The following is a 19,585-nucleotide window of genomic DNA, read 5'->3' as shown; positions in this document are numbered from 1 at the left end:
TCATTCATATTCCTCTCTAAGGTATCCATTCTTGTTATCATTTCCTCGAATCTTTTTTCAAATCTTTTTTCAAGGTTCTTAGTTTCTTTGCATTGATTTAATACATGATCTTTTAGCTCACAAAAGTTTCTCATTATCCATCTTCTGAAGTCTAATTCCGTCATTTCGTCACAGTCATTCTCCGTCCAGCTTTGTTCCCTTGCTGGTGAGGAGTTTTGGTCCTTTCTAGGAGGCGATGTGTTCTGGTTTCGGGTGTTTTCCTCCTTTTTGCGCTGGTTTCTTCCCATCTTTGTGGATTTGTCCGCTGGTCGTCTGCGTAGTTGCTGACTTTTCGTTTGGGTCTCTGAGTGGACACCCAGAATGTTGATGACGAAGTATTTCTGTTGCTTGGTTTTCCTTCTACCAGTCTAGCCCCTTCGCTGTACGACTGTTGAGGTCCGCTCCAGACCCTGCTTCTCTGGGGTGCACCTCTAGTAGCCGTGGCACAGCGAGGGATGCTACCAGTTTCTTTTTCTGCTCTCTTTGTCCCAGGATGATGCCTGCCTAATGACAGTCTTTTGGATATAGAGGGGTCAGGGAGCTGCTTGAGGAGACAGTTTGTACTTTATAGGGGTTTAATTGCTGAGCTGTGCACTCTGTTGTTCATTCAGGGCTGTTAGGCTGCTATGTTTGATTCTGCTGCAACACAGCTCATTAAACAACCCTTTTTTTTTTCTCAAATGCTCTGTGTTGAGGGGTTTGGGCTTTATTTTTGGATGTCCGATCAGGTGTCCTGCCCAGCTCAAAGGCAGACTAGCCACTGTTTGGCTGGCGAGGCTCCGCCCTGCTGTTGTGTGATTCGCGCTGTTCCTGCCGGCTCTGCTGTGGTCTCCGCCACGCCCTGCGGCGGAGTCTCTTCGTTGTAGCGTGTTGCCTCAGCAACGGCAGGCTGCGTCAGCAGTGGGCGTGTATCTCAGTAGGGACGGGTTGCCTCGGCAACGGCTGGCTGTGTCAGCAGTGGGCGTGTATCTCAGTTGGGGCGGGTTGCCTCGGCAACGGCTGGCTGCCTCAGCAGTGGGCGTGTATATCAGTTGGGGCAGGTTGCCTCCGTAGTGGTGGACGCCCCTCCCCCACAGAGCGTCTCGGACCGTCTGCCCGGGATAGTTTGAAATCGCGGTTTTGTTCGTCCCACTGGGTATCCCAAACGATCTGTCCCGGCAATCCCCTGGGCTGGGCTACTGTGCAAGTCTCGTTCAGTCTCAAGTCCAGCCCTCTCAAGTCTCAGGTTGCCGGTTCTACAAGGCACCCGGAAAGCGCGCCCTGTGGGGATTGCTGGGTAGGGCCGGCCGCCGCCGCCCCGGCTGCCTGGCGTCCCGTGTCTTTTTATACTTGGGAGTTTCCCCGTTCTGTGGGCAACAAAGATCAGTCTGGAAATGCAGCACTGACTCACCGTTTGCGAATTCAACGCGGGCTCCAATCCTGGGTTGTTCTCACAGCGCCATCTTGAGTCCCCCCCGGTAAGTTTTTTCTAATCTGCGGCTTCTTCCTCTCCCATTTTGGAGGCCCCTGTGTCTGTTGTTCTCATTTTTAAAAGCAGTATTTCACTGTTTCATAATTTTAAGCTAATATTATTTCATATACAGCAGTGTCATTGTCCCATTCAGATGATTTAAGATGTAGCATGTAAATGTTCAACAGCACAGTGTGCAAAAAGGGCATGTGTTCTTCACGCCTCCCTCCTACGTAGGACACAGTTCTTCCTTCTGAGATTTGTATTCCTCAGTTCTCATTCAACTCTGCGGAAAACCTCTCAGCTCTCTGAAAACATGGATTGCCAGGTTGTTTCTCAAGTAATCTCTGTTTAGAAAGTTACAGAGGTTTGTAAAAGTTAAGGCATGGGTATTCAAGTGTAGGTATCTGAAAGATTAAAAAAAAATAATTTTAAGTAGAAATATACTTTAAATAGATATTTCGGGTATAAAAAGTCTTTGGGGGGCCAGGTATAGAAGCTCAAGCCTGTAATCCCAGCACTCTGGGAGGCTGAGGTAAGAGGTTGAGCCCAGGAATTTGAGAACAGCCTGGACGACGTAGTGAGACCTCATCTCTACAAAAAAAAAAAACCCAACTTTTTTCTGAGATGGAGTCTTGCTCTATCACCCAGGCTGGAGTGCAGTAGTGCAGTCTTGGCTCACTGCAACCTCTGCCTCCCCAGTTCAAGAGATTTTCCTGCCTCAGCCTCCTGAATAGCCAGGATTATAGGCATGCACCACCATGCCCAGCAAATTTTTGTATTTTTAGTAGAGATGGGATTTCACCACATTATCCAGGTTGGTCTCGGACTCCTGACCTCAAGTGATCTGACTGCCTTGGCCTCCCAAAGTGCTGGGATTACAGGTGTGAGCCACCATGCCTGGCCTCTACAGAAAATTTAAACATTTAGCTAGACGTGGTACTATGCTCCTGTAGTCCCAGCTACTCAGAAAGTTGAAGAGGGAGAATCACTTGAGCCCAGGAGGTCAAGGCTGCAGTGAGCTACAACTTCGGCACTGCACTCCAGCCTGGGTGACACAGCAAGATTCTGTCTCAAAAAAAAAAAAAAAAAAAAGGTCTTTGGGAGCAAAACAGCCAGTTTGAACTTGGGCTAAAACTGTTTATGTTTTGTTCAGACTGCTCTTTTTCTTGTCTTTAAATTAAGGCAACTTGGGATTTAAACCACTGATAAAAATATCTCCAAAAGTGTACTAAGAGACAGACTAAAGTGCATGGCTGCAGTAGAGCCTCAGTATCATAGGCAGTAAATGAGTAGCTTACTGTAGAAAAAGGGAACAATAAAAATAAACTATTAAAGGGAAATTTACCCTTTATTCCTTTCTTCTTGAGTGTGTATGAGACAGACAAGTGATTTTAGGGGTTACGCTGCTTTGCAGTGTTACTTCTGGCTTTTCCAGTGCACAGGAAAAGAAGTGAGTAACATGAGCACAGTGAGTTTAAAAAAAAAAAAACAGGTAGGAATAACTGTTGTAAAGGAATTATAATGGTCTAAGTCTCACTTAAGGGAAACATAGCAAAACATTTACAGTAACAGGATTAAAGATACTTTTCCATTCTCTATTTTTCACATGGATTTAGTAATAAATGCATGAATTATGCACAATGAATTAATGTGTTATTTGTTTTTATTAAAATGATGTTGAGGATAGACATACAAATAAATGAAATAGAATTGAGAGTTCAGAAGTAATTCCTCCCTGTTTTAGTCGCTTGTTTTGCAACAAGTTACCAAGACAATTCGATAGGAAAAAAGGGTAGTGTTTTCAGTAAACAGTACTGGTACAATTACATATCAACATGCAAAAGAATGAAGTTGGACAACTACCTCACACCATAAACAAACATTAACTCAAAATAAATAGCAGACATAAATTTAAGAGCTAAATCTATAGAATGCCTACAAGAAAACAGAGTAAAGTTTTTTGACCTTGGGCTGGCCAGTAGATTTTTAGATGAGATACCAAAAGCATAAGGGACAAAAAAACAAAAAAAAACCCAGATAAATTAGACTTTATCAAAATTACAAACATTTTTGGTGCAAAAAACACCATAAAGAAGGTGAAAAGATAATCCACAGAATGGGAGAAAATATTTACAAATAATATCTCAGATATGGGATTTGGGATATGTATACAGAATATATAAAGAACACTCATAGCTCAACAATAAAAAGACAAACCAATTTAAAAATGGGCAATGAAACTGAATAGGCATTGCTCCAAAGATGATATATAAATGGCTAATAGTCACATAAAAAGATGTTTAACATCATTACTCATTATAGAAATGCACACCAAAACCACAATGGCATAGCACTTCACACCCATCAAGAATGGTTACAGTAAAAAAAAGACAGACAATAACAAGTGCTGGTGAGAATATGAAGAAACTGGAACTTGGCACATTGCTGGTAAAAATGTAAAATGATGCCGCTACTTCAGAAAACAGTTTAACAGTTCCTCAAAATGTTAAAAATAGAGTTATCATTATGACTCAGCAATTCTACTTCTAGGTATTCAAGAGAATTGAAAATATATTTCTATACAAAAAAAAACCTGTATACAGATATTTATAGCAGTGAGACCGAGGGGTTAATCTGATCACAACTGCCTGCTCTGTTTGCTTTTGGTCACTTGTTTTATGTTATTTATGTCCTTTTCCCATAATAGCTGAAGGTCGTGCCGCAGAACATTGAAATGTAACCATCACTGGCTGCACTACAGATGACATTCCTGGGTCACCATGGTAATGTTGGCTTCAGTTGTTTTTCAGAGATTTGGTCCAGCTGCTGTTCAGTTCAAACCAGTTGAGACCACCCAGTGCTTCAAGTGGGCCTGTGCAAATGCCTGAGAGGTGGCCTTTTGAAGCCAGAGGGCTAAAAACTCCACCCACAGATCATGCTAAAGCCGCCATCTTCTGTGTATACATCCTATGAAGTGCCATGAACCCCTGCGCTCTTGCACAAATGAAGCTGTTACTTCCTAATCCAAAAATATTCCTAAGCCTTGTGTGCAGGGATGTGGATTTGAGAGCTGTTTTCCCACCTCCTCAACTTAGCCCTGTGAACAAATCTTTTCTCTTTTGGAAACCTCATGATACCTGTTGCCCTATTTATCTTTCTTTGTAAAGCAAGCATTTCCAGGGCATGAAATAAAATTGATCTTCCAACAAATGAAGAATGACCTCCCATCTCATCACCAGGAGCCTGCTCTTATGACCTGCCCTTTAGAGTAGTGAGTAGCAGATAGCCATATTAGAGCACTGCATGCTGTTATTTGATATTAACATGTTTACATTTTTTTTACTTTCTTTTACATAGGGGATATACCTACCATGAATTAAACAGTCCAGAAAAAATTTAGCTATATTGGCAATCATTTAGCATCTTTAAATTACTGTCTTAATGAAGGCTATAGATCAGTGTATGAACTTAGGAATTAAATGGTCTAAGTCTCACTCAACAGAAATACAGCAAAATATTTACAGTAACAAAATTAAAGATACTTGTTCACTCTGTATTTTTCACATGGATTTAGTAATGAGTCCATGAATTGCACACATGAAGCCCCACTACTCTTCAACAAACGAACCTGTTACTTCCTAACCCAAAAATGTAAGAACTTGGTTCTTACATTGATCTTTAGCCTTCATCAAGAGAGTAATTTAAATACTTCCACAGTTTCGAAATTAAGCACCATGTGCCATTTTATAAACACTCATACTCAATCCCTGGAACACCAGCATGCTTTACAGGATGGAAAAATATGGAGACTATGTATACACCACTTAAAATTTCAAGCATGTAGAGATTTCAAAAGCAAGCTCTGCTTTTGAGTAAATTATATGTATTACAGCTTTTATGATAACCAGACAAAAGATATCTTACCTCATTACTCTCTCTCTTTTTTTTTTTGAGACAGGGTCTTACTCTGCTGCCTGGACTGGAGTGCAGTGACAAGATCTTGGCTTGCTGCAGCCTCAACCACTCTGGGCTTAGATGATCCTCCTATCTCAGCCTCCCAAATAGGTGGGAGTACAAGTGTGCACCACCATGCCTGGCTTATTTTTGTGTTTTTTATAGAGACAGATTTTTGCCATGTTGCCCAGGCTGGTATTGAACTCCTAGGCTCAAATGATACACCCACCTCAGCCTCCCAAAGTGCTGGGATTACAGGTGTGAGGCACCACACCTGGTGTCTTCATTAAATAAAAGGTAGAAGGAAAAAAAATAAGGGTAGAAGGAAAAGATAAGCTAACTCCAAGTATCAGTCTGTTGGATTCTAAAGCAAAGTATGAATTCATAGAAAATGAGAATGCAAATGAGAAAAGTTATTTTAACAAAATCCTTAGCAAAGCACCTAAAATACATAGACTGAAAATTAACAACCAAGAAAACAGAAGCTGGCAACTAAATGTTTAATGTCAGTGAGTTGGATAACTGTTACATTCTGGACCTAAGACCTCCATAATTTAAAACTATTAAACAATGCTAAAAATCTGCTGGCAGTGTTTTACTGTTTAACGCCTCATTTTTCTCCTGCACAAACCTCTTAAACCTCAGCTAGCATCTACCTTTTCTTTATTTTAGAAGTCCCCTCGGGCAGGGACTCTGATTTTAACTTCACAGAATTCATTCGTCTATGCACTAAGTCGAGAAGTCCTTCAGCAGGGTCCCTAAACCTGCCTGTGGCAGCTCAGCAGCCACAGTACCCAGGGTCCCAAGTGTCTCTCCTGGAGGAGCCTCTGGAAACAAAGTGCCAGCCCAAAGGAAGCTCTGTCTTAACAGGAAAAGAGGAAAAGCTCATTTTTAAAAATACTTCTATATTTAGAATGTGTTTACAGAAAGATCCACTGTTTAGGGGAGTGAATAAGAGAGAAACTAGCCACACATTCTAGTCCTATACATGCAAAAATAATTGTTTTTCTCTATTTAATTGTTAGATTAATATACTTATAAAGCTACAAAACTCATTATTTAAACTTGGTTAAAATGATAGAAAATTAAACTGTAAAACACATGGAAGTTACATTTCAGAATTAAAATGAGCTTTGCCATCCCTGTCAGCAGAGAAGCCTCTAACTCTTACAGCTTTTCAAACGGGCACCACTTATTTCTATCTTCACACTTTTAATACAAGCTGTAATATTTAGTAACCCTTCTTCCCAATCAAGAATCCACTGCACATTAGTATCATTAAAATGGCCATTCCTCACCCCACCCCCTGGAGAAAATGACTATAAATTAAGACAAGCATTTGCTACCTACTGGAAAACATAAAAAACAAAGTTTAAACCAAATGCTTTGCCAATGTATGCAATATATGATATGCATAGGTAGTTACTTCGCCAGTGGAATATTATTGCTAATGTGCTCTTTTCTCTAAAAACTCATCTCTTTGTCCTTGCTGTGGATAATCATTTGTTATTTCTTCCGACACAGAAAACAGAAGATCTTGCTGCTGCTTGTCATACTATTTCAGTGTGTGCTCCTTAAAATAAGTTAAGCAAATGTGCTAGAAATGGTGTTTTAGAAAAACTAGAGATTGGGTACTGTGTACAAACACATACACAGTTCTCGGATGCCTCTTCAGTACTGTGATTCCAAAATCCCAGTACTAAGCACCACTTCTAGCTACAGGAAACAGCAGGTAATATTCCAAAGTATTGGCCAAGCGCAGTGGCTCACGTCTATAATCCCAACACTTTGGGAGGCCAAGGTGGGCAGATTACCAGGTCAGGAGATTGAGACCATCTTGGCCAACATGGTGAAACCCCATCTCTACTAAAGTACAAAAAAAAAAAAAAAAATTAGCCAGGCGTGGCGTGCACCTGTAGTCCCAGTTACTCAGAAAGCTGAGGCAGGGGAATCGCTTGAACCCATGCAGGGCAGGATGATGCTGTGAGCTGAGATTGTGCCACTGCACTATAGCCTGGGCAACAGAGCAAGACTCCATACCCCCCCCCAAAAAAAAAAAACGAAAAAGAAAAAAGAAATATTCCAACATATCAGCGACAAACAGGTTTGGCTAAGTGAATCACAGTTTGATGCAGAGAACCTAGGTAAGCCTTCAAGTAAAGGTCACATCCGAGTCGTTTTTGAAGGATTGGCAGAACTTCAATACTAACATATGCAGAAGAGGAATGTGGGATTTGGGGTCCAGACACTGATATGTGCACAACTAATCTGTGTGATATTTATTTATTAAATGACTGAGGTAAATAAAGTTTATATCTGGGCCACATCTTTACAAATATATGATTTAATAAAATAAATATATATTTTTACATATCATGGGATATTCCTTAAATTCATTCCATGAACCTGTACTAAATTAATGTGTTGTATATTTAACTGTTCCCCAAACACTGAGGTTCTCATTTTGATATTCAGTTTCAACCAACTGATGAGTGTATATTAAACTCATTTTAAAAATCTGTTACAATCCTGTCATCAGACTTAGTTGAGACCTGCAGTCAGTCACTTAGTTGAAAAAGCTATGAAACCTGACACATACATTTTGCATTTAACTAAGAATTTATAAATACAAAGTCATTCAACCAAAATTTGGTTCTACCTCTATGCTTTCCCTGTTCAAGCTCCATATTCTCCATCACACATACCACAATGTGATTTCAGTTAGAAAATGTCCAATTTCAGGGTTCTTTTAAGTAAAGAAAAAATTAAGTGTAGATCCTTCATGACTTTTTAAAAAATTCTCCAGTTTTTCAGTTGTCTTACCCATATCTAATTAGCTTTTAAAAAAAGCAAATAAACTCACCTTTGAGTCTTTCCAAAGCGTACAAATTAGTTTTTACCTTAAAAGCTCCCTTATTTTCTGTGCACATATTTCATCATTTTATGTAACAGTTTATATGCTGTGGTTCGAGTGACTTGCACCTCTATGAGGCAGTAGCCACTGAAGGGGCTCATGGAATGAAAGGGAAGTGGAACTTCATTTTCTTCTTTCACAAACACAGGAGTTTCAACTCATTAGCTGGGAGGTTTCCTTATATGGTGAAATTGAAGTTAAGTCTATTTTTAGACTTATCTATTGCTAAATTAATATCTGGCACCTCGGGCTTCTATTTTACAACTCAATCAGATTTGACACACATACTGATAATTCCAGCAGCTCCATTTCCTACTGCCTCTCAGACTGCCTTTCTGCATTGAATTTGAGAAAAAGTTCTCAGGCACAGTCAACATGTATCATCTTCCTCTATTTTGTATAAGAAATGAAGCTCACTTGGGATTACTATATTTTGTAATTAAAACATACCATTCATATCTCATAATACTAAAGTCAATTTTTTAAAAAGTTGGCCAGCATTTAGCAGGCATTAGTCATCCCATCTTTTAATACTTTTGCCAATCCCTGGATGATCAAGGCAGGGAATATAGCTGCTGGTCTTCAAGCTCTCCATGGAGTTGCCAGTATAGAAACTATGCCTCAATCACTGCATCTTAATCACTTGTTTCCCTGCTATGACTCCTTGTTCATATTTGTAAAGACAAGTTCTAAGATGATGTATACTTATTTGTAACAATAATAGGAAGTGCTTTCTGCAAGGCAAAACTGTTTAAAGTTCTGCTATTCATATAAGGAATCTCTAACGTAGGTTACCATGTGATATGGTTTGGCTGTGTCCCCATCCAAATCTCATCTTGAATTGTAGTTCCCATAATCCTCACGGGTCATGGGAGGGACCCAGTGGGAAGTAATTGAATCATGGGGGCAGTTACCTACACACTATTCTTGTGATAATGAATGAGTTCTCATGAGAGCTGACAGTTTTATAAGGGGCTTCCCCCCACTTTGCCCTGCACTTCTTGATGCTGCCATGTGAAGAAGGTCGTGCTTGCTCCCACTTCCACCATGATTGTAAGTTTCCTGAGGCCTCCTTAGTCATGCAGAACTGTAAGTCAATTAAACCTCTTTCCTTTAGAAATTACCCAGTCTCAGGCACTTAGCAGTGTGAGAATGGACTAATACACCATGTATGTCATATTTTTAATATTTAAATAGTCAAGTAACATTTGTTCACATCCAACCACTTCATTATCTTCACGTTTCAAGGTATATTGCCAAATCTCTTAATAGCAAATTCAAGGCCTCTGGCAAGAAGAAGGAGAAGGAGGAGTACCCAGAAGCAGTTTCTCTATGATCACTGGAAACTTCTGGAGAAGTATCGTCTTCAGGAGAGGGCCACCCACAGACAGAAATGTGGGAGGCAGGTTTTAAGAGCAGCACTGGCTCACATTTACCTGTATGAGCTGCAAAAAGAGTTATGTGTTTGGCCAACAGGGCAGAACTATGGAGCAATACTGAAGCCCTAGAGATTTTGGCTTGACACTGAGAAAAACCAGGATTTTTCCTCAGGTCAGAGCACTAACTCATTCCAAGACAGCGAGTCTAGACAGCCCATAAGACTTGCTGAAAGCCTTAGAGAGAGATGCCCTGGGCTCCACAGCCATCCCAGAAGAGGGAGCACAGATTCCACTCCCTAGAAGAATACCTAGAGCCTGGAGGTGGAGCATCCAGACAGGCATAAGCTCTACCCAGCAAACGTTCACTGTCTTTCCATAAGGCAGATGTCCTGTCCCGTTGTAACTTGGATGTATGCTATTCAGACAATAGCCCAGTGTTTTCCTACAAACAGACCTCAGAAGCTCTGAGCAAGATCAGGGATCAGATTTCAGTTTCCAGGACTGAATGGAAGTGTCTTTTTCCTGAGGGTCAAGATCTCAGAAATTCTTGACCCTGAAAGATGCTTTCTGCTGCCTCTGCTCAGAATTAATACAGAATTGGGCAACAGAAAAATTTTAAGGAGGATCTTAGAGTCGTAAGCCCTTTTTGGCTGCTGAAACCATCTCTCCTGTGACACTCTGTGGTTATTCTCACTGTTGCTTACTGGGACTTTTATGAGGGTTAGGTTTTCCAAGCATGGTTGGAGACAAGGGGACAGGCTGCAGCAGGCCTTAGAGATGGAAACGTGCAGGCCGACTGCGATCGCCCAGGGAGCTACCTCTTAGCATGGAGACACATGCACTTCTTATGAAACGTTCACTTTCTCAGCTCAGCAAATCTCCTTCCCATACATGATTTTTAGGCAGAAATTCATATAGTGCCTCCAGGTGTTCAGGAACCTGCCACACAACTCCTTTGAAGTCAAATGAGTTGTTGCACCCTACACCATATGCAAGATTCCTGAAAAAACACTGGAAAGAGGCTTATGTTAGATATCTGGGCCTGATTCAAGATACTGTGCAATAATGTCTGGCATGAGCATCTTTTGTCTGACTTTTCAGGACTGACCTTATTATCCAATTTGTTGTTTTCTAATCATGTAACTGTGTTTATTTTCTTTCCTGCTCTGACCAGGTCTGCACAGATTCCTGATACTGGTTCCCACCATTCTCCATTGTACATTTTTACCTGTTATAAATTTTTACTCACTATACATACAGTATAGGCAGTTAGTGTTCCAAAATCAGCTTACCTGGTTTAAATGCCAGCTTTGCCACTCTTTGAGTGTGGACAAGTTATGTCACACCTCTGGGTGCCCTGGCTGCCTCACATAAAATGAGGATCATCTAACAGGGGCTTAGAAATTGGTGGACATTAAGTAAGTGAATACAGTATGTATAAGGCACTTAAAGCAATGGATGGAACATTAAAAGACCTAATAAATGTGAGCTACTGTTATTATGATTACGGTAGACTATATGGAGCCTCCAGCAAAGGTTTCCTCTTCAATCTCCTTTAGGAAATATGTTATATGTTCCTGAAGATCTGAGTGCTCTATTGGAAATATCCAATTTTACTTTCATGAAGAAGAGTTACTGTTTTGCTCTCCTGTGCTGAAAGACAAAAGTGGTGATTTTTTTGCTTAATCCCGTCCCCCTGCTTTATGATAATCCCATCCCCCTTGCTTCATCTGCCATCAGCAAGAGCACTCGAAATGCTTTGAGGCCAGCTTCCAGAGGAGTCCTTAAAAATCCGTGCAGATAAACGTTCAGGGGAAAGGCTCTTGTTCATCTAAATACACTCAGGGACACAGGCAAGGCCATGGGGACGACTCTCTTCAGGCTCTCCTGCAGCCCACAGCTGCTCTCCAATGTGGCAGACTTGTGCAAAATTATTTTCAAATGACAAACTTCTGTCAGGTCCCACATAATCATCAATAAACAGCATGTAAGTGTTTAGACTCAGGTAGGAGCTCCTACATTCATGCTGCTGAAGGAGTTAAAAATGTGATGTTCTGGCATATTGACTATTTTGATTTAAGGTAACTTAAATAGAGCAGGCGCAAGATCCCTGTAACCTCCGTTCTGTTTCTTAAAGGCAGGAGGTGAAACTCCCATGTAAAAGATGTCCTTTCTACCCCAAAAGGAAAGTCACATTCTTATCATCAAAGATAGAAAGTCAAATCCAAGGGAAATCCGGACAAGGGTTGTTAACCAACCCTCACCATCCTTATCCCTGCTCCAGCTAATGACCTACCCTAGGCCAAGCCTGCTGGCCTTATCGCATTTTACAACTTATTATTGTTTGTTCAATTCAATATATAAAAACAACTGACTCAGTTTTTTTTAATTTTTATTTTCTTTTGACTGCTCCTGTGCCACGTAAAACTTATATTTAATAAATTAGTTGCTTTTCTCCTGTTAATCTGTTCTGTCAATTTCTTTTTTCTTAGAGATGGGGTCTCAAACTGGTCTCAAACTCCTGGCCTCAAGCAATCCTCCTGCCTCAGCCCCCCTACTAGCTGGGATTACTGTGCCTGGCTTAATTTGCCATGTCAATTTAATTCTCAGGCCCAGCCAGGTCCCTAAGAGGATGGAGGTAAAGCTTTGCCTCCCCTGTATCATTTAACTGCCACAACTACCCTGAGAAGTCAATTAAATTTTATTTTATAATTATGACTCTGAAGTACAGAAATATCATTCAATTGGAGTTTGAATCTAAAGCTCATGTTCTCTGCACTGCAAAATTCATGTCTCTCCACTCTTCCTTTTTCTTTTTTTCTTTTCTTTTTTTTTTGAGATGGAGCCTCCTCTGTCACCAGACTGGAGTACAGTGGTGCGATCTCGGCTCACTGCAACCTCTGCCTCCGGGGTTCAATCCACTTTTTCTAAAAGCCATCCCTTATAACACTCCCACCCCCTTCAAATACTGTCAATGCACAGCAATTTGAAATTATTTTTTTATTAAGAATTTAAAAGGGTTTGAAATAGTTTTTATCCATTGAGGATGGGCTTTTTGTTTTTTTAAAAGCCATCTGTAATAAGATACATCTGTATTTTGGATAGGCCAGTTGGACAAGAGTTACATCAAAGTGAATGACCATAGACAGTTGTGTGCACCAAATCACCAAATGTAACACCACGCCACCATGCTCCTGTGCCCTCCCCTAAACAAACAAAAAGAGCTAAGGAAGTTCTTAGAGGACGAGATGACACTTACTTCCCTGAGGGATTTTCAGTTAAATGTATCACTGATCATTTTATATAAGAAGAATACCACTTCTTACAGTGCAAATGAAATAAACTTGGTTTGATTTCAGTCTGGAAGCTCATTATATGACACATAGTGGCATTAGTAACTAGGAGATCTCAAGCACAAAAGAACCTTGCATTGAGGGGGTCATAGCCTCCACAAAATTAAATAGAGAAAATAATGTGAGTTAAGGAATTCTTGAAAAAAATTAATCATAGAATACAAAAAGAGATTCATTCCCATTGCATAGAAGTCAAACTTTTGTAATTATCTAAGCATTTAAGATTAACTTATCTCTCTCTCTCTTTTTTTTTTTTTGAGATGGAATTTCATTCTGTTGCTGAGGCTGAATCTAAATTAATTTTTTTAAAGTAGGATTTGAGATCATGGCTCTTTTTTTTGAGACAAAATTTTTTTGCTCTTGTTGCCCAGGATGGAGAGCAGTGGTACAATCTCGGCTCACTGCAACCTCTGCGTCCCAGGTTCATGTGATTCTCCTGCATCAGCCTCCCTAGTAGCTAGGACTACAGGCACGCACCACTATGCCTGGCTAATTTTTTTCTATTTTTAGTGGAGATGGGGTTTCACCATGTTAGCCAGTGTGGTCTTAATGGCCTGACCTCGTGATCCACCCGCTTCATCCTCCCAAAGTGCTGGGACTACAGGCGTGAGCCACCACTCCCGGCCTCACTTATCTCTTAAATAAGTCAGATTTAACCAGGGCACTCTTCCCATAGATAATTATTCATACTCTAAACAGAATCAACTGCTAATTCTACACCATTTCTCCCTTCAGTTATAATGAAATATCAATACCTTTAATTTTTATGAATTAATTCAGAAGAAATGTTTACCAAAACTTTAACACTTAAAAAACATGCCATTATGAGTAATAAACTTGCATTCAAACAGCTAATGGGCCTGGGAGACTGCACCTATGAACAGTCATGCCATTAAATACACAGTTGGGCCCTTTAAAATGTAGAAATTACTATAGAAAAGAGAACCGATACCAAATAAAACCTATGATTCTAGACAATCTCTTCATCAAATTCCTAAAAAAGTGGGCACACATGCCTTAACAGTCTATATAGCTGCAGATAAATTTTTAGTTTTTGTAGATACATATTAGGTGTATATATTTATGGGGTACATGAGATATTTTGAAATAGGCATTTTTATCTCAGGGTAAATGGCCTATCCATCATCTCAAGAATTTATCTTTTCTTTGTGTTACAAACAATCCAATTCTGCTGTTTTATTTATTTATTTTTGAAATGGAGTTTCACTCTTGTCACCAGGCTGGAGTGCAATGGCGTGATCTTGAGTCACTGCAACCTGTGTCCTGAGTTCAAGTGATTCTCCTGCTTCAGCCTCCAGAGCAGCTGGGATTACAGGTGTGTGTCACCATGCCCAGATAATTTTTGTATTTTTAATACAGATGGAGTTTTATCATGTTGGCCAGCCTGGTCTCAAACTCCTGACCTCAGGTGATCTGCCCATCTTGGCCTCCCAACGTGCTGGGATTACAGGTATGAGCCAGGGAGCCTGGCTGTTTTTGTTACTTTTAAATGTACAATAAATTATTGTTGACTATAGTCACCTGGTTTTGCTATTAAATACTAGATCTTCATTCGATCAAAGTATAAACTTTTAAATAGCCAAACACAGATTTAAGACAAAAAAAAAAACCTAAGTAATATAGAAGAACTAAATAAAACACTATGCAGTCCACTAACATGGGAACTACACTGTTCTTGGCCACAATGTCCATATTTAATGAGTAATACACCTGGAACTCATAAAAGTAAAGTAGGCCGGGCACGGTGGCTCACACCTGTAATCCCAGCACTTTGAGAGGCCGATGCAGGTGAATCATCTCAGGTCAGGAATTCGAGACCAGCCTGGCCAACATGGTGAAACTCTGTCTGTACAAAAAATACAAAAATTAGCTGGGTGTGGTGGCAGGTGCCTGTAATCTCAGCTACTCATGGGGCTGAGGCAGGGAGAATCGCTTGAACCCAGGAGGCAGAGGTTGCAGTGAGCTGAGATTGCACCATTGCACTCCAGCCTGGGCAGCAGAGTGAGACTTTGTCTCCAAAAAAAAAGTGAAGTAAAATTAATGATTAAAATAGATTTTACGGCAGTACAGTTTTGTGTACCCTGTGTTGTGGTAAGTTTACTACTATTATTTTGGTACATATAAAATCCAACTTATGCAAAGGTATATACACTATCAAATGTCCACTAGAGACTAATGAGAGATACTTTGTGACACCCTGCTGAGGTAAACCAGCATTTTGAAAAAGTACTGAATAGTATATATTGGTAATAAATGAGTATTCTTGACAGAAAAATGATTTTAATCTTTTAAGATTCTGTAAGTGATACTCCTTCCCGTAATATCCTAATTTTTGTTTCTAGGGTTTTGGGGGTCAGGATATTGTCTGGAATAGGCATTCCAGGTATAACTTGTGGTTGGCTTTCTCCTAAACCCCTTCATTATAGAATCAGTTAAAAAACTTGTATTAATTAAAATGTGATCTATTTCTGATTATAAAATCAACACAGCATTTTAGAACATGAAAAAATCTGTAAAACATAGAAAAAAATCCTCCATGAATTTACTATCCAAAGATAAGTATGTATATTAATATATTCTTTTTCATCCTGCTAGTCTTTTTTATATGTGCATATTTTGCATAGCTCAGTTTATAGTATGAAAAATCATCACTATTTACTTTACCAAAGCTTTCTCTTGGTCATTAAAAATGCTTGATAGTCTTAATTAAGTACAAACTTTGGCTCAGTAACTACAAGTAAAGTTTCTAAGTGGTTCCCACTTACATAATCCTTCACCCAAAAAAGGAAGACTGCCATAGACTAAGACGAAGGGCATATCTTTGCCAAGGGGCACAGTTTTAGGATCAGAAGTGAAGCTGTGACCAGGTGCGGTGGCTCATGCCTGCAATCCCAGCACTTTGGGAGGCTGAGGTGGGTGGATCACGAGGTCAGGCGATCAAAACCAGTCTGGCTAACATGGTGAAACCCCATCTGTACTAAAAATACAAAAATTAGCTTGTCATGGTGGTGTGCACCTGTAGTTCCAGCTACTGCAGAGGCTGATGCAAGAGAATTGATTGAACCCGGGAGGCAGAGGTTGCAATGAGCAGTGATGGTGCCATTGTACTCCAGCCTGCCAACGGAGTGAGACTACATCTCAAAAAAAAAACAAACAAGTGAAGCTGTGACTGTCACTCATTCTGCAAGTATATTTTAGTAGTTTTATTTTTGTCTTCATTGCCTTTTTTAAGTTACCACTCTCGGTTTCTTTTATTCCTGCCTCTGGTGCGATGATAATGTCTTGGAGCCTCCTTTTATCAAGGAGAAGGGAAAAGCCTTCTGACAGCTGAGTGAGGATCTGGATAGAGCAGGGCAGGGAGCAGGGCTCCTGAAGTGCTGATTGGGCAGTTTGGCCCCCAGGGCCAGAATCTATAGAGCGAGATCCATATTCTCACTGCATGTTTGTAGATCTACCTGGAAAAGCCCTGCTGGTGATCGCACCAAGAAACCTATGGTGTCTGCAGGTAGCTGTTGAAGGTCCCTGGAAGCTGTTCATTATTTTTCCAGAGAAAAATTAGAACTGTCTTCTCTTCTACATAAAATTTATAGGTGTATTCTCCACCCTGGGTTCCATGTCCTTAAAGATCTCTCCTGTACAATCTTTGCAGTTTAAAGGGAATCCAGTTAAGGGCTGTGCGTAGCACAGTGGCCATTTCAAATGAGTGTTGAGAAACACAACCCTTTGGGCTAGTGCTGAGGATCTGGCACAGCCCTTTAGGAAGCCAGGCCTGTTCTCTCTTGTCTGGAAATAGGTCGCCCTGTTAGGTCCCTGCCTCATTTCATCCTCTGGGGAACCACCCTGGACATTCCTTCATCAAAAGGGGTGTCATGTGTGTTCCACTCTCATATCAGAACTCCAGTCCGCATGGCCCCTATGCAGTGAAGAGGGTCCCACATGTTTGGAGGTAGTAAACAACACACATCTGCCTCCTTATTGAATGATTTTCAGCACTTCCAGTAGTAACTAGGTCATAACCACACAATTAGCCCTTGATTCTGATAAAGTATTTTTCTGAAAAAAAACCAGGATTCTATGAAGTAATCACAGTTTTAAAACTAGATATGGGCTGGGCGCAGTGGCTCACGCCTGTACTCCCATCACTTTGGGAGGCCAAAGCAGGCGGATCACCTGACATCAGGAGTTTGAGACCAGCCTGGCCAACATGGAGAAATCCTGTCTCTACTAAAAGAACAAAAATTGTGGTGGCAGGCACCTGTAATCCCTACTAGGGAGGCAGAGGCAGGAGAACTGCTTGAACCTGAGAGGTGGAGGTTGCAGTGAGCTGAGATCATGCCACTGCACTCCAGCCTGGGCAACAAAGCAAGACTCCATCTCAGAAAAAAAAAAAGATATGGTAGGGGAAAACTGTCCTGTGAACTCCATATTCTAGTTCCATCTCACAGATAAATATAAAGAAATGCTGTCTCCACCTACCTAGTTTTTACGGTTCCTCTCTCTAAGGACTAATAAGTAATGAAGTGCAATAAAGGACAAGGAAAAAATTCTAGATTATTCTTAATTTTTCTCTATCTTGGGAAGGGAGAGTTCAGATAAATTTTTTTACTACTTATCAATAGTGCTATTCTAGTAGATGTTAGAATGTTTTCAGCAGATTCCAAAGTTTCTTATTTTGTAAGATACTTGTTAATAATTGCTAATTAGGTTGACTATAATCCAAAGAGAGGGAAAAAGTCCTGTAAGTTTGACACATGAAATAGCAACTCTTCTCCTTATTATTACATTTCTGAGAAAAGCTCACTTAAATTTCATTCATTCCCACTAAAAATACACATCTAAAACAATCTATGTCAATGTGCTGACAATCTGTCATCCTAAAGAAATTTCTTCAGCTGTCATTGAGTGCTATGGAAAAGAAATCGACCAAATAGGCTAAACATGGGCACAGAAGGTCTTTGCACTTCTGAATTATGATTTATTATTTACTAAAATATTCCTATTTAGAAGGAAATGTATAGAAACATATGCATTTTAAATATCATCATCTTAAAACTCAAAAATAATGAGGGATATGAAGCTCTGATGGCCCAGTGAAAACCCCTGCCCCAGCACATTTGAACCATCTAACCTCTCAGGAATGAGAAAAGCGAATGCAAGAGAATTCCCTGCTACTATTCACATATGCATACCTAAAGCACATGCATAACTTTTCCAGGCTTCAATTGTCTTAAAGGAGACTAAGCTTTAGCTTTTGTCAAATGTTCTGGGTTTATAAGTTATGGAGTCAATATCTTCATCACAGTCCTGTTTCCTGATTCAAAACTCAGTCATGGATGGATGGATCACTCTCAGGAGGCTGAGCTACCAAGATTACAAAGAGGCTGACATTTGTGCATGAGCTGGACGTCCTACAAATCCCATAAAAATAATTACAATAAAGCATATGGGTTTATGAGAGAGAGAGAGAGAGAGTGCAAGAGAGAATTTCAGTATCAATAAAAGACCTTTCCAATAGATGTTATCCTTGGCCTGATTCAAATACTAAGAGGCAATTACTGGAATATGTATCTGCTTCTTATTTGTTTTTAGATATAATTTGCATACAGTAAAATTCATCCTTTTTATGTACAGTTGTGGGTTTGATAACTGCACACCCTTGTGCAACCACCATAGTCAATACACAGAATATTTTTATCAGTTCCCCAAACCCTTTGTGCTCCTTTGGAGTCACGCTTTTCCTTCACCCAAAGACCCTGGAAACCACAGATCTGATTTTGGTCCCCACAGGTTTTGTCCTTTTCAGAATGTCAAATAAGTGGAATCATGTATTTATACAAAACCATATGAAAAGGTGTCATTTTCTGGAGTCTGGGTTCCTTCATTTAGCACAATTCATTTGCACAGCAAAGCACTGTATTCTGTGCATTGCTCCTTTTGGCTTCTGGGTAATATTCCACTGCCTGGATGTACTGCACTGTTATCCACTTCTCAGTCAAGGGACATACAGGTTGTTTCCAATATTTGGCAATTAGAAATAAAGCCACCATAAGGCTTTACCAAGGTGGCTGCCCCATTCTGAATTCCTACCTTTCCTTTTTCAAGATAGAAAGCATGCTGCTGGTTGCTATCAGGCCAGCTCTAAGCTCACAAACAACTTGAGAGCCTCTGTCCTCCCTCTGCCTTCTCCTCATCTCAAAAACAAGCCAACCAAGTACGAAACACACACAGAAGTTTGAAAGAAGTAGTGATGATGTATCGATGACAACTACCTCCTTCTCCCCTCTGTCTGTGCTCCTCAAAATGGCTTAAATCATTCTCCAGAGCCTACTGGCCACGTGCAAGTGGATGAACAGGGCACACATCTTCAAATGACAACCTTACCTAAAGAACTGGGGCGTGGAATTGTTTTTAAAAGTAAAAGGATTCAAAATGTGGTCACTTGAGTATACTCACAACATCAGAAAAATCCTGC

The 19,585-nt window shown here is 40.3% G+C and overlaps 1 protein-coding gene and 1 long non-coding RNA gene across 9 annotated transcripts in view; one reads left to right on the top strand and one right to left on the bottom strand.

Annotated features, from left to right (window-relative positions):
* ATP8A2 (ATPase phospholipid transporting 8A2) overlaps positions 1-19,585 on the bottom strand; it is a 660,345-nt gene that overhangs the window by 215,658 nt on the left and 425,102 nt on the right. The gene's annotated exons all lie outside the window — the stretch shown is intronic.
* Positions 1,143-7,772, top strand: LOC144582760 (uncharacterized). The gene is made up of 3 exons (XR_013536165.1): positions 1,143-1,496; positions 4,200-4,275; positions 5,451-7,772. It is a non-coding gene; the product is annotated as an uncharacterized LOC144582760 (long non-coding RNA).

Source organism: Callithrix jacchus, chromosome 5, assembly GCF_049354715.1.
Source record: "Callithrix jacchus isolate 240 chromosome 5, calJac240_pri, whole genome shotgun sequence".
Taxonomy (NCBI): Eukaryota; Metazoa; Chordata; class Mammalia; order Primates; family Cebidae; genus Callithrix; species Callithrix jacchus.
Note: the sequence above shows the minus strand (reverse complement) of the source record. Positions and strands in the feature narration are given on the sequence as shown.